The sequence below is a fragment of the Amia ocellicauda genome, chromosome 7 (assembly GCF_036373705.1).
Source record: "Amia ocellicauda isolate fAmiCal2 chromosome 7, fAmiCal2.hap1, whole genome shotgun sequence".
NCBI classification, from domain to species: Eukaryota; Metazoa; Chordata; class Actinopteri; order Amiiformes; family Amiidae; genus Amia; species Amia ocellicauda.
In genome coordinates, this window is record NC_089856.1 from 45,416,314 (window position 1) to 45,431,902 (window position 15,589).

The following is a 15,589-nucleotide window of genomic DNA, read 5'->3' on the forward strand; positions in this document are numbered from 1 at the left end:
TTGGAATATAGAGTACAAGTCATAGTGGGTGACTGATTCAATCAAAATCATCCAAGAGAATCAACGTGTGTTACACTTAAAGACAGTGCTTTCCCATACCGGGAGTCGAACCCGGGCCACCTGGGTGAAAACCAGGAATCCTAACCGCTAGACCATATGGGATCTTAACAACACTCAAACAGTGTAAGCAGCTGTTTTCAGCATCACGTCGGTCTTAGAAAACATAGGCCTACATCACACAACACTGCGCCACCCAAGCAATAACACCTTAACTAGTATACTTATAAAATGAGTAATAAAGTAAGTAATACTACATATTCTTGTTACACTGACAACTTAGGAAAAGCTGAATATCACCTCGGTAGCTCGCCGTGATCGTATAGTGGTTAGTACTTTGCGTTGTGGCCGCAACAACCCCGGTTTGAATCCGTGTCACGGCAGGAGAAATCCTGACACGGCAGAGGGCTGTATTCTTCTCATCATTGCAAGCAAGTGAAGTTCAAATTTATATCAACACAATCACAGATACATCAGAAAATATAGAAGACTAGTCATAACTTTGCAAATGTTATATTTTGTGGATTATATCAATACATTAATAAGTTTCATCGCTTTTAAAGTATCTACATATTATTGATTGGTCGTAGAACCCAGTCGCAGGGGGGGAAACCCAACAATAAAACAAGAAGGCTCAGGGTTGGGTTATGTGACAGTATACACATTGATCAGTACATTATGGGTATTGTATAGCGGACACTGAAAACTGTCCAATGAGAGCACTGGGTTTGCTAATCGGTGTCCCGCCAAGTAGTAGAATATAGCAGTAAATGAAAAGAACCAGGGTGACATACAGCTTCCGTTTCGTAACGAAGTATGTGAGTACTGGACACTTTTCAACCGCATAAAAGGCCACGAAACACTTTGAAATTTCCATGAAATCCGATTGCATGCAATTCGAAAGCGTTCGATTTAGTTGGATTTCATGAAATGCGTGAAATCTATGGGCTTAAATTAGCGCCATAAGTATCGTATTCAAAATGTATAGAATTGTAAACAAAAAAAATGTATCAAAAGCAAAACAAAACGAGAGCAAAACTTTTTCATGAAAACAGTAGGGTTTTTCTTCCTGATTGGGTCAGGGTGAACCGTCACTCAAACCTGCTGGACCAATGGAGACCCAGGATCCACGCCTCCCTGTAAATTCCGCCGTCACGACAAAACAGACAAAACTCGTAATGAGAATAAATCAATCGAAAGCAAAGAAACTGGCGGCGAAAGCAAAGATCACAGCATCGCAAGCAAAGACAGGGACTGCAGGTGAGTTTTGCATAGGTTTGCTAATGACACTAAGTCTCTGTCTGGCATTAACGTTGTTGGAAGGGAATAATACTAATAATAACATTTCAAAGGTTATTTTGTGGAATCTGTGATGAAATTGTGTCCTTTGATTGTCCAGTAATACAATCCACGTGAATTGGAATATAGAGTACAAGTCATAGTGGGTGACTGATTCAATCAAAATCATCCAAGAGAATCAACGTGTGTTACACTTAAAGACAGTGCTTTCCCATACCGGGAGTCGAACCCGGGCCACCTGGGTGAAAACCAGGAATCCTAACCGCTAGACCATATGGGATCTTAACAACACTCAAACAGTGTAAGCAGCTGTTTTCAGCATCACGTCGGTCTTAGAAAACATAGGCCTACATCACACAACACTGCGCCACCCAAGCAATAACACCTTAACTAGTATACTTATAAAATGAGTAATAAAGTAAGTAATACTACATATTCTTGTTACACTGACAACTTAGGAAAAGCTGAATATCACCTCGGTAGCTCGCCGTGATCGTATAGTGGTTAGTACTTTGCGTTGTGGCCGCAACAACCCCGGTTTGAATCCGTGTCACGGCAGGAGAAATCCTGACACGGCAGAGGGCTGTATTCTTCTCATCATTGCAAGCAAGTGAAGTTCAAATTTATATCAACACAATCACAGATACATCAGAAAATATAGAAGACTAGTCATAACTTTGCAAATGTTATATTTTGTGGATTATATCAATACATTAATAAGTTTCATCGCTTTTAAAGTATCTACATATTATTGATTGGTCGTAGAACCCAGTCGCAGGGGGGGAAACCCAACAATAAAACAAGAAGGCTCAGGGTTGGGTTATGTGACAGTATACACATTGATCAGTACATTATGGGTATTGTATAGCGGACACTGAAAACTGTCCAATGAGAGCACTGGGTTTGCTAATCGGTGTCCCGCCAAGTAGTAGAATATAGCAGTAAATGAAAAGAACCAGGGTGACATACAGCTTCCGTTTCGTAACGAAGTATGTGAGTACTGGACACTTTTCAACCGCATAAAAGGCCACGAAACACTTTGAAATTTCCATGAAATCCGATTGCATGCAATTCGAAAGCGTTCGATTTAGTTGGATTTCATGAAATGCGTGAAATCTATGGGCTCAAATTAGCGCCATAAGTATCGTATTCAAAATGTATAGAATTGTAAACAAAAAAAATGTATCGAAAGCAAACAAAATCGAGAGCAAAACTTTTTCATGAAAACAGTTGGGTTATTCTTCCTGATTGGGTCAGGTTGAACCGTCACTCAAACCTGCTGGACCAATGGAGACCCAGGATCCACGCCTTCCTGTAAATTCCGCCCTCACGACAAAACAGACAAAACTCGTAATGAGAATAAATCAATCGAAAGCAAAGAAACTGGCGGCGAAAGCAAAGATCACAGCATCGCAAGCAAAGACAGGGACTGCAGGTGAGTTTTGCATAGGTTTGCTAATGACACTAAGTCTCTGTCTGGCATTAACGTTGTTGGGAGGGAATAATACTAATAATAACATTTCAAAGGTTATTTTGTGGAATCTGTGATAAAATTGTGTCCTTTGATTGTCCAGTAAGACAATCCACGTGAATTGGAATATAGAGTACAAGTCATAGTGGGTGACTGATTCAAACAAAATCATCCAAGAAAATCAATGTGTGTTACAGTTAAAGACTGTGCTTTCCCATACCGGGAGTCGAACCCGGGCCACCTGGGTAAAAACCAGGAATCCTAAACGCTAGACCATATGGGTTCTTGACAACACTCAAACAGTGTCGGGAGCTGTTTTCAGCATCACGTCGGTCTTAGAAAACATAGGCCTACATCACACAACACTGCGCCACCCAAGCAATAACACCTTAACTAGTATACTTATAAAATGAGTAATAAAGTAAGTAATACTACATATTCTTGTTACACTGAGAACTTAGGAAAAGCTGAATATCACCTCGGTAGCTCGCCGTGATCGTATAGAGGTTAGTACTTTGCGTTGTGGCCGCAACAACCCCGGTTCCAATCCGGGTCACGGCAGGAGAAATCCTGACACGGCAGAGGGCTGTATTCTTCTCATCATTGCATGCAAGTGAAGTTCATATTTATATCAACACAGTCACAGATACATCAGAAAATATAGAAGACTAATCATAACTTTGGAAATGTAATATTTTGTGGATTATATCAATACATTAATAAGTTTCATCGCTTTTAAAGTATCTACATATTATTGATTGGTCGTAGAACCCAGTCGCAGGGGGGGAAACCCAACAATAAAACAAGAAGGCTCAGGGTTGGGTCATGTGACAGTATACACATTGATCAGTACATTATGGGTTTTGTATAGCGGACACTGAAAACTGTCCAATGAGAGCACTGGGTTTGCTAATCGGTGTCCCGCCAAGTAGTAGAATATAGCAGTATATGAAAAGTACCCGGGTGACATACTGCTTCCGTTTCGTAAACGAAGTATGGGAGTACTGGACACTTTTCAACCGCATAAAAGGCCACGAAACACTATGAAATTTCCATGAAATCCGATTGCATGTAATTCGAAAGCGTTCGATTTAGTTGGATTTCATGAAATGCGTGAAATCTATTGGCTCAAATTAGCGCCATAAGTATCGTATTCAAAATGTATAGAATTGTAAACAAAAAAAATGTATCGAAAGCAAAAAAAATCGAGAGCAAGACTTTTTCATGAAAACAGTTGGGTTATTCTTCCTGATTGGGTCAGGATGAACCGTCACTCAAACCTGCTGGACCAATGGAGACCCAGGATCCACGCCTCCCTGTAAATTCCGCCCACACGACAAAACAGACAAAACTCGTAATGAGAATAAATCAATCGAAAGCAAAGAAACTGGCGGCGAAAGCAAAGATCACAGCATCGCAAGCAAAGACAGGGACTGCAGGTGAGTTTTACATAGGTTTGCTAATGACACTAAGTCTCTGTCTGGCATTCACGTTGTTGGAAGGGAATAATACTAATAATAACATTTCAAAGGTTATTTTGTGGAATCTGTGATTAAATTGTGTCCTTTGATTGTCCAGTAAGACAATCCACGTGAATTGGAATATAGAGTACAAGTCATAGTGGGTGACTGATTCAAACAGAATCATCCAAGAAAATCAACGTGTGTTACACTTAAAGACAGTGCTTTCCCGTACCGGGAGTTGAACTCGGGCCACCTGGGTGAAAACCAGGAATCATAACTGCTAGACCATATGGGTTCTTGACAACACTCAAACAGTGTCGGGAGCTGTTTTCAGCATCACGTCGGTCTTAGAAAACATAGGCCTACATCACACAACACTGCGCCACCCAAGCAATAACACCTTAACTAGTATACTTATAAAATGAGTAATAAAGTAAGTAATACTACATATTCTTGTTACACTGACAACTTAGGAAAAGCTGAATATCACCACGGTAGCTCGCCGTGATCGTATAGTGGTTAGTACTTTGCGTTGTGGCCGCAACAACCCCAGTTCGAATCTGGGCCACAACAGGAGAAATCCTGACACGGCAGAGGGCTGTATTCTTCTCATCATTGCATGCAAGTGAAGTTCATATTTATATCAACACAGTCACAGATACATCAGAAAATATAGAAGACTAATCATAACTTTGGAAATGTAATATTTTGTGGATTATATCAATACATTAATAAGTTTCATCGCTTTTAAAGTATCTACATATTATTGATTGGTCGTAGAACCCAGTCGCAGGGGGGGAAACCCAACAATAAAACAAGAAGGCTCTGGGTTGGGTCATGTGACAGTATACACATTGATCAGTACATTATGGGTTTTGTATAGCGGACACTGAAAACTGTCCAATGAGAGCACTGGGTTTGCTAATCGGTGTCCCGCCAAGTAGTAGAATATAGCAGTATATGAAAAGTACCCGGGTGACATACAGCTTCCGTTTCGTAAACGAAGTATGGGAGTACTGGACACTTTTCAACCGCATAAAAGGCCACGAAACACTATGAAATTTCCATGAAATCCGATTGCATGTAATTCGAAAGCGTTCGATTTAGTTGGATTTCATGAAATGCGTGAAATCTATGGGCTCAAATTAGCGCCATAAGTATCGTATTCAAAATGTATAGAATTGTAAACAAAAAAAATGTATCGAAAGCAAAAAAAATCGAGAGCAAAACTTTTTCATGAAAACAGTTGGGTTATTCTTCCTGATTGGGTCAGGATGAACCGTCACTCAAACCTGCTGGACCAATGGAGACCCAGGATCCACGCCTCCCTGTAAATTCCGCCCTCACGACAAAACAGACAAAACTCGTAATGAGAATAAATCAATCGAAAGCAAAGAAACTGGCGGCGAAAGCAAAGATCACAGCATCGCAAGCAAAGACAGGGACTGCAGGTGAGTTTTGCATAGGTTTGCTAATGACACTAAGTCTCTGTCTGGCATTAACGTTGTTGGAAGGGAATAATACTAATAATAACATTTCAAAGGTTATTTTGTGGAATCTGTGATGAAATTGTGTCCTTTGATTGTCCAGTAATACAATCCACGTGAATTGGAATATAGAGTACAAGTCATAGTGGGTGACTGATTCAATCAAAATCATCCAAGAGAATCAACGTGTGTTACACTTAAAGACAGTGCTTTCCCATACCGGGAGTCGAACCCGGGCCACCTGGGTGAAAACCAGGAATCCTAACCGCTAGACCATATGGGATCTTAACAACACTCAAACAGTGTAAGCAGCTGTTTTCAGCATCACGTCGGTCTTAGAAAACATAGGCCTACATCACACAACACTGCGCCACCCAAGCAATAACACCTTAACTAGTATACTTATAAAATGAGTAATAAAGTAAGTAATACTACATATTCTTGTTACACTGACAACTTAGGAAAAGCTGAATATCACCTCGGTAGCTCGCCGTGATCGTATAGTGGTTAGTACTTTGCGTTGTGGCCGCAACAACCCCGGTTTGAATCCGTGTCACGGCAGGAGAAATCCTGACACGGCAGAGGGCTGTATTCTTCTCATCATTGCAAGCAAGTGAAGTTCAAATTTATATCAACACAATCACAGATACATCAGAAAATATAGAAGACTAGTCATAACTTTGCAAATGTTATATTTTGTGGATTATATCAATACATTAATAAGTTTCATCGCTTTTAAAGTATCTACATATTATTGATTGGTCGTAGAACCCAGTCGCAGGGGGGGAAACCCAACAATAAAACAAGAAGGCTCAGGGTTGGGTTATGTGACAGTATACACATTGATCAGTACATTATGGGTATTGTATAGCGGACACTGAAAACTGTCCAATGAGAGCACTGGGTTTGCTAATCGGTGTCCCGCCAAGTAGTAGAATATAGCAGTAAATGAAAAGAACCAGGGTGACATACAGCTTCCGTTTCGTAACGAAGTATGTGAGTACTGGACACTTTTCAACCGCATAAAAGGCCACGAAACACTTTGAAATTTCCATGAAATCCGATTGCATGCAATTCGAAAGCGTTCGATTTAGTTGGATTTCATGAAATGCGTGAAATCTATGGGCTTAAATTAGCGCCATAAGTATCGTATTCAAAATGTATAGAATTGTAAACAAAAAAAATGTATCAAAAGCAAAACAAAACGAGAGCAAAACTTTTTCATGAAAACAGTAGGGTTTTTCTTCCTGATTGGGTCAGGGTGAACCGTCACTCAAACCTGCTGGACCAATGGAGACCCAGGATCCACGCCTCCCTGTAAATTCCGCCCTCACGACAAAACAGACAAAACTCGTAATGAGAATAAATCAATCGAAAGCAAAGAAACTGGCGGCGAAAGCAAAGATCACAGCATCGCAAGCAAAGACAGGGACTGCAGGTGAGTTTTGCATAAGTTTGCTAATGACACTAAGTCTCTGTCTGGCATTAACGTTGTTGGAAGGGAATAATACTAATAATAACATTTCAAAGGTTATTTTGTGGAATCTGTGATGAAATTGTGTCCTTTGATTGTCCAGTAATACAATCCACGTGAATTGGAATATAGAGTACAAGTCATAGTGGGTGACTGATTCAATCAAAATCATCCAAGAGAATCAACGTGTGTTACACTTAAAGACAGTGCTTTCCCATACCGGGAGTCGAACCCGGGCCACCTGGGTGAAAACCAGGAATCCTAACCGCTAGACCATATGGGATCTTAACAACACTCAAACAGTATAAGCAGCTGTTTTCAGCATCACGTCGGTCTTAGAAAACATAGGCCTACATCACACAACACTGCGCCACCCAAGCAATAACACCTTAACTAGTATACTTATAAAATGAGTAATAAAGTAAGTAATACTACATATTCTTGTTACACTGACAACTTAGGAAAAGCTGAATATCACCTCGGTAGCTCGCCGTGATCGTATAGTGGTTAGTACTTTGCGTTGTGGCTGCAACAACCCCGGTTCGAATCCGGGTCACGGCAGGAGAAATCCTGACACGGCAGAGGGCTGTATTGTTCTCATCATTGCATGCAAGTGAAGTTCATATTTATATCAACACGGTCACAGATACATCAGAAAATATAGAAGACTAATCATAACTTTGCAAATGTTATATTTTGTGGATTATATCAATACATTAATAAGTTTCATCGCTTTTAAAGTATCTACATATTATTGATTGGTCGTAGAACCCAGTCGCAGGGGGGGAAACCCAACAATAAAACAAGAAGGCTCAGGGTTGGGTTATGTGACAGTATACACATTGATCAGTACATTATGGGTATTGTATAGCGGACACTGAAAACTGTCCAATGAGAGCACTGGGTTTGCTAATCGGTGTCCCGCCAAGTAGTAGAATATAGCAGTAAATGAAAAGAACCAGGGTGACATACAGCTTCCGTTTCGTAACGAAGTATGTGAGTACTGGACACTTTTCAACCGCATAAAAGGCCACGAAACACTTTGAAATTTCCATGAAATCCGATTGCATGCAATTCGAAAGCGTTCGATTTAGTTGGATTTCATGAAATGCGTGAAATCTATGAGCTTAAATTAGCGCCATAAGTATCGTATTCAAAATGTATAGAATTGTAAACAAAAAAAATGTATCAAAAGCAAAACAAAACGAGAGCAAAACTTTTTCATGAAAACAGTAGGGTTTTTCTTCCTGATTGGGTCAGGGTGAACCGTCACTCAAACCTGCTGGACCAATGGAGACCCAGGATCCACGCCTCCCTGTAAATTCCGCCCTCACGACAAAACAGACAAAACTCGTAATGAGAATAAATCAATCGAAAGCAAAGAAACTGGCGGCGAAAGCAAAGATCACAGCATCGCAAGCAAAGACAGGGACTGCAGGTGAGTTTTGCATAGGTTTGCTAATGACACTAAGTCTCTGTCTGGCATTAACGTTGTTGGAAGGGAATAATACTAATAATAACATTTCAAAGGTTATTTTGTGGAATCTGTGATGAAATTGTGTCCTTTGATTGTCCAGTAAGACAATCCACGTGAATTGGAATATAGAGTACAAGTCATAGTGGGTGACTGATTCAATCAAAATCATCCAAGAAAATCAACGTGTGTTACACTTAAAGACAGTGCTTTCCCATACCGGGAGTTGAACTCGGGCCACCTGGGTGAAAACCAGGAATCCTAACCGCTAGACCATATGGGATCTTAACAACACTCAAACAGTGTCAGCAGCTGTTTTCAGCATCACGTCGGTCTTAGAAAACATAGGCCTACATCACACAACACTGCGCCACCCAAGCAATAACACCTTAACTAGTATACTTATAAAATGAGTAATAAAGTAAGTAATACTACATATTCTTGTTACACTGACAACTTAGGAAAAGCTGAATATCACCTCGGTAGCTCGCCTTGATCGTATAGTGGTTAGTACTTTGCGTTGTGGCCGCAACAACCCCGGTTCGAATCCGGGTCACGGCAGGAGAATTCCTGACAGGGCAGAGGGCTGTATTGTTCTCATCATTGCATGCAAGTGAAGTTCATATTTATATCAACACGGTCACAGATACATCAGAAAATATAGAAGACTAATCATAACTTTGCAAATGTTATATTTTGTGGATTATATCAATACATTAATAAGTTTCATCGCTTTTAAAGTATCTACATATTATTGATTGGTCGTAGAACCCAGTCGCAGGGGGGGAAACCCAACAATAAAACAAGAAGGCTCAGGGTTGGGTTATGTGACAGTATACACATTGATCAGTACATTATGGGTATTGTATAGCGGACACTGAAAACTGTCCAATGAGAGCACTGGGTTTGCTAATCGGTGTCCCGCCAAGTAGTAGAATATAGCAGTAAATGAAAAGTACCAGGGTGACATACAGCTTCCGTTTCGTAACGAAGTATGTGAGTACTGGACACTTTTCAACCGCATAAAAGGCCACGAAACACTTTGAAATTTCCATGAAATCCGATTGCATGCAATTCGAAAGCGTTCGATTTAGTTGGATTTCATGAAATGCGTGAAATCTATGGGCTCAAATTAGCGCCATAAGTATCGTATTCAAAATGTATAGAATTGTAAACAAAAAAAATGTATCGAAAGCAAAAAAAATCGAGAGCAAAACTTTTTCATGAAAACAGTTGGGTTATTCTTCCTGATTGGGTCAGGATGAACCGTCACTCAAACCTGCTGGACCAATGGAGACCCAGGATCCACGCCTTCCTGTAAATTCCGCCCTCACGACAAAACAGACAAAACTCGTAATGAGAATAAATCAATCAAAAGCAAAGAAACTGGCGGCGATAGCAAATATCACACCATCGCAAGCAAAGACAGGGACTGCAGGTGAATTTTACATAGGTTTGCTAATGATACTAAGTCTCTGTCTGGCATTCACGTTGTTGGAAGGGAATAATACTAATAATAACATTTCAAAGGTTATTTTGTGGAATCTGTGATGAAATTGTGTCCTTTGATTGTCCAGTAAGACAATCCACGTGAATTGGAATATAGAGTACAAGTCATAGTGGGTGACTGATTCAAACAAAATCATCCAAGAAAATCAACGTGTGTTACACTTAAAGACAGTGCTTTCCCGTACCAGGAGTTGAACTCGGGCCACCTGGGTGAAAACAAGGAAACTTAACCGCTAGACCATATGGGATCTTGACAACACTCAAACAGTGTCGGGAGCTGTTTTCAGCATCACGTTGGTCTTAGAAAACATAGGCCTACATCACACAACACTGCGCCACCCAAGCAATAACACCTTAACTAGTATACTTATAAAATGAGTAATAAAGTAAGTAATACTACATATTCTTGTTACACTGACAACTTAGGAAAAGCTGAATATCACCTCGGTAGCTCGCCGTGATCGTATAGTGGTTAGTACTTTGCGTTGTGGCCGCAACAACCCCGGTTCGAATCCGGGTCACGGCAGGAGAAATCCTGACACGGCAGAGGGCTGTATTGTTCTCATCATTGCAAGCAAGTGAAGTTCAAATTTATATCAACACAGTCACAGATACATCAGAAAATATAGAAGACTAATCATAACTTTGGAAATGTAATATTTTGTGGATTATATCAATACATTAATAAGTTTCATCGCTTTTAAAGTATCTACATATTATTGATTGGTCGTAGAACCCAGTCGCAGGGGGGGGAAACCCAACAATAAAACAAGAAGGCTCAGGGTTGGGTCATGTGACAGTATACACATTGATCAGTACATTATGGGTTTTGTATAGCGGACACTGAAAACTGTCCAATGAGAGCACTGGGTTTGCTAATCGGTGTCCCGCCAAGTAGTAGAATATAGCAGTATATGAAAAGTACCCGGGTGACATACAGCTTCCGTTTCGTAAACGAAGTATGGGAGTACTGGACACTTTTCAACCGCATAAAAGGCCACGAAACACTATGAAATTTCCATGAAATCCGATTGCATGTAATTCGAAAGCGTTCGATTTAGTTGGATTTCATGAAATGCGTGAAATCTATGGGCTCAAATTAGCGCCATAAGTATCGTATTCAAAATGTATAGAATTGTAAACAAAAAAAATGTATCGAAAGCAAACAAAATCGAGAGCAAAACTTTTTCATGAAAACAGTAGGGTTTTTCTTCCTGATTGGGTCAGGGTGAACCGTCACTCAAACCTGCTGGACCAATGGAGACCCAGGATCCACGCCTCCCTGTAAATTCCGCCCTCACGACAAAACAGACAAAACTCGTAATGAGAATAAATCAATCGAAAGCAAAGAAACTGGCGGCGAAAGCAAAGATCACAGCATCGCAAGCAAAGACAGGGACTGCAGGTGAGTTTTGCATAGGTTTGCTAATGACACTAAGTCTCTGTCTGGCATTAACGTTGTTGGAAGGGAATAATACTAATAATAACATTTCAAAGGTTATTTTGTGGAATCTGTGATGAAATTGTGTCCTTTGATTGTCCAGTAAGACAATCCACGTGAATTGGAATATAGAGTACAAGTCATAGTGGGTGACTGATTCAATCAAAATCATCCAAGAAAATCAACGTGTGTTACACTTAAAGACAGTGCTTTCCCATACCGGGAGTTGAACTCGGGCCACCTGGGTGAAAACCAGGAATCCTAACCGCTAGACCATATGGGATCTTAACAACACTCAAACAGTGTCAGCAGCTGTTTTCAGCATCACGTCGGTCTTAGAAAACATAGGCCTACATCACACAACACTGCGCCACCCAAGCAATAACACCTTAACTAGTATACTTATAAAATGAGTAATAAAGTAAGTAATACTACATATTCTTGTTACACTGACAACTTAGGAAAAGCTGAATATCACCTCGGTAGCTCGCCTTGATCGTATAGTGGTTAGTACTTTGCGTTGTGGCCGCAACAACCCCGGTTCGAATCCGGGTCACGGCAGGAGAATTCCTGACAGGGCAGAGGGCTGTATTGTTCTCATCATTGCATGCAAGTGAAGTTCATATTTATATCAACACGGTCACAGATACATCAGAAAATATAGAAGACTAATCATAACTTTGCAAATGTTATATTTTGTGGATTATATCAATACATTAATAAGTTTCATCGCTTTTAAAGTATCTACATATTATTGATTGGTCGTAGAACCCAGTCGCAGGGGGGGAAACCCAACAATAAAACAAGAAGGCTCAGGGTTGGGTTATGTGACAGTATACACATTGATCAGTACATTATGGGTATTGTATAGCGGACACTGAAAACTGTCCAATGAGAGCACTGGGTTTGCTAATCGGTGTCCCGCCAAGTAGTAGAATATAGCAGTAAATGAAAAGTACCAGGGTGACATACAGCTTCCGTTTCGTAACGAAGTATGTGAGTACTGGACACTTTTCAACCGCATAAAAGGCCACGAAACACTTTGAAATTTCCATGAAATCCGATTGCATGCAATTCGAAAGCGTTCGATTTAGTTGGATTTCATGAAATGCGTGAAATCTATGGGCTCAAATTAGCGCCATAAGTATCGTATTCAAAATGTATAGAATTGTAAACAAAAAAAATGTATCGAAAGCAAAAAAAATCGAGAGCAAAACTTTTTCATGAAAACAGTTGGGTTATTCTTCCTGATTGGGTCAGGATGAACCGTCACTCAAACCTGCTGGACCAATGGAGACCCAGGATCCACGCCTTCCTGTAAATTCCGCCCTCACGACAAAACAGACAAAACTCGTAATGAGAATAAATCAATCAAAAGCAAAGAAACTGGCGGCGATAGCAAATATCACACCATCGCAAGCAAAGACAGGGACTGCAGGTGAATTTTACATAGGTTTGCTAATGATACTAAGTCTCTGTCTGGCATTCACGTTGTTGGAAGGGAATAATACTAATAATAACATTTCAAAGGTTATTTTGTGGAATCTGTGATGAAATTGTGTCCTTTGATTGTCCAGTAAGACAATCCACGTGAATTGGAATATAGAGTACAAGTCATAGTGGGTGACTGATTCAAACAAAATCATCCAAGAAAATCAACGTGTGTTACACTTAAAGACAGTGCTTTCCCGTACCAGGAGTTGAACTCGGGCCACCTGGGTGAAAACAAGGAAACTTAACCGCTAGACCATATGGGATCTTGACAACACTCAAACAGTGTCGGGAGCTGTTTTCAGCATCACGTTGGTCTTAGAAAACATAGGCCTACATCACACAACACTGCGCCACCCAAGCAATAACACCTTAACTAGTATACTTATAAAATGAGTAATAAAGTAAGTAATACTACATATTCTTGTTACACTGACAACTTAGGAAAAGCTGAATATCACCTCGGTAGCTCGCCGTGATCGTATAGTGGTTAGTACTTTGCGTTGTGGCCGCAACAACCCCGGTTCGAATCCGGGTCACGGCAGGAGAAATCCTGACACGGCAGAGGGCTGTATTGTTCTCATCATTGCAAGCAAGTGAAGTTCAAATTTATATCAACACAGTCACAGATACATCAGAAAATATAGAAGACTAATCATAACTTTGGAAATGTAATATTTTGTGGATTATATCAATACATTAATAAGTTTCATCGCTTTTAAAGTATCTACATATTATTGATTGGTCGTAGAACCCAGTCGCAGGGGGGGGAAACCCAACAATAAAACAAGAAGGCTCAGGGTTGGGTCATGTGACAGTATACACATTGATCAGTACATTATGGGTTTTGTATAGCGGACACTGAAAACTGTCCAATGAGAGCACTGGGTTTGCTAATCGGTGTCCCGCCAAGTAGTAGAATATAGCAGTATATGAAAAGTACCCGGGTGACATACAGCTTCCGTTTCGTAAACGAAGTATGGGAGTACTGGACACTTTTCAACCGCATAAAAGGCCACGAAACACTATGAAATTTCCATGAAATCCGATTGCATGTAATTCGAAAGCGTTCGATTTAGTTGGATTTCATGAAATGCGTGAAATCTATGGGCTCAAATTAGCGCCATAAGTATCGTATTCAAAATGTATAGAATTGTAAACAAAAAAAATGTATCGAAAGCAAACAAAATCGAGAGCAAAACTTTTTCATGAAAACAGTTGGGTTATTCTTCCTGATTGGGTCAGGATGAACCGTCACTCAAACCTGCTGGACCAATGGAGACCCAGGATCCACGCCTCCCTGTAAATTCCGCCCTCACGACAAAACAGACAAAACTCGTAATGAGAATAAATCAATCGAAAGCAAAGAAACTGGCGGCGAAAGCAAAGATCACAGCATCGCAAGCAAAGACAGGGACTGCAGGTGAGTTTTGCATAGGTTTGCTAATGACACTAAGTCTCTGTCTGTCATTAACGTTGTTGGAAGGGAATAATACTAATAATAACATTTCAAAGGTTATTTTGTGGAATCTGTGATGAAATTGTGTCCTTTGATTGTCCAGTAAGACAATCCACGTGAATTGGAATATAGAGTACAAGTCATAGTGGGTGACTGATTCAATCAAAATCATCCAAGAGAATCAACGTGTGTTACACTTAAAGACAGTGCTTTCCCATACCAGGAGTCGAACCCGGGCCACCTGGGTGAAAACCAGGAATCCTAACCGCTAGACCATATGGGATCTTAACAACACTCAAACAGTGTCAGGAGCTGTTTTCAGCATCACGTCGGTCTTAGAAAACATAGGCCTACATCACACAACACTGCGCCACCCAAGCAATAACACCTTAACTAGTATACTTATAAAATGAGTAATAAAGTAAGTAATACTACATATTCTTGTTACACTGACAACTTAGGAAAAGCTGAATATCACCTCGGTAGCTCGCCGTGATCGTATAGTGGTTAGTACTTTGCGTTGTGGCCGCAACAACCCCGGTTCGAGTCCGTGTCATGGCAGGAGAAATCCTGACACGGCAGAGGGCTGTATTCTTCTCATCATTGCAAGCAAGTGAAGTTCAAATTTTTATCAACACAGTCACAGATACATCAGAAAATATAGAAGACTAATCATAACTTTGGAAATGTAATACTTTGTGGATTATATCAATACATTAATAAGTTTCATCGCTTTTAAAGTATCTACATATTATTGATTGGTCGTAGAACCCAGTCGCAGGGGGGGAAACCCAACAATAAAACAAGAAGGCTCAGGGTTGGGTTATGTGACAGTATACACATTGATCAGTACATTATGGGTATTGTATAGCGGACACTGAAAACTGTCCAATGAGAGCACTGGGTTTGCTAATCGGTGTCCCGCCAAGTAGTAGAATATAGCAGTAAATGAAAAGTACCAGGG

At 40.4% G+C, this 15,589-nt stretch overlaps 11 non-coding genes across 11 annotated transcripts; 3 read left to right on the forward strand and 8 right to left on the reverse strand.

Annotated features, from left to right (window-relative positions):
* Positions 1-90: 90 nt before the first annotated feature.
* Positions 91-162, reverse strand: trnae-uuc (transfer RNA glutamic acid (anticodon UUC)). Its single transcript has one exon. It is a non-coding gene; the product is annotated as a tRNA-Glu (tRNA).
* Positions 163-1,564: 1,402 nt separating this feature from the next.
* Positions 1,565-1,636, reverse strand: trnae-uuc (transfer RNA glutamic acid (anticodon UUC)). The gene has a single exon. It is a non-coding gene; the product is annotated as a tRNA-Glu (tRNA).
* Positions 1,637-3,038: 1,402 nt separating this feature from the next.
* Positions 3,039-3,110, reverse strand: trnak-uuu (transfer RNA lysine (anticodon UUU)). Its single transcript has one exon. It is a non-coding gene; the product is annotated as a tRNA-Lys (tRNA).
* Positions 3,111-5,988: 2,878 nt separating this feature from the next.
* On the reverse strand, positions 5,989-6,060 carry trnae-uuc (transfer RNA glutamic acid (anticodon UUC)). The gene has a single exon. It is a non-coding gene; the product is annotated as a tRNA-Glu (tRNA).
* Positions 6,061-7,462: 1,402 nt separating this feature from the next.
* Positions 7,463-7,534, reverse strand: trnae-uuc (transfer RNA glutamic acid (anticodon UUC)). The gene has a single exon. It is a non-coding gene; the product is annotated as a tRNA-Glu (tRNA).
* Positions 7,535-7,740: 206 nt separating this feature from the next.
* trnah-gug (transfer RNA histidin (anticodon GUG)) lies at positions 7,741-7,812 on the forward strand. Its single transcript has one exon. It is a non-coding gene; the product is annotated as a tRNA-His (tRNA).
* A 1,124-nt stretch (positions 7,813-8,936) lies between these two features.
* trnae-uuc (transfer RNA glutamic acid (anticodon UUC)) lies at positions 8,937-9,008 on the reverse strand. Its single transcript has one exon. It is a non-coding gene; the product is annotated as a tRNA-Glu (tRNA).
* A 1,680-nt stretch (positions 9,009-10,688) lies between these two features.
* trnah-gug (transfer RNA histidin (anticodon GUG)) lies at positions 10,689-10,760 on the forward strand. The gene has a single exon. It is a non-coding gene; the product is annotated as a tRNA-His (tRNA).
* Positions 10,761-11,886: 1,126 nt separating this feature from the next.
* Positions 11,887-11,958, reverse strand: trnae-uuc (transfer RNA glutamic acid (anticodon UUC)). Its single transcript has one exon. It is a non-coding gene; the product is annotated as a tRNA-Glu (tRNA).
* A 1,680-nt stretch (positions 11,959-13,638) lies between these two features.
* trnah-gug (transfer RNA histidin (anticodon GUG)) lies at positions 13,639-13,710 on the forward strand. Its single transcript has one exon. It is a non-coding gene; the product is annotated as a tRNA-His (tRNA).
* Positions 13,711-14,836: 1,126 nt separating this feature from the next.
* Positions 14,837-14,908, reverse strand: trnae-uuc (transfer RNA glutamic acid (anticodon UUC)). The gene has a single exon. It is a non-coding gene; the product is annotated as a tRNA-Glu (tRNA).
* Positions 14,909-15,589: the final 681 nt, after the last annotated feature.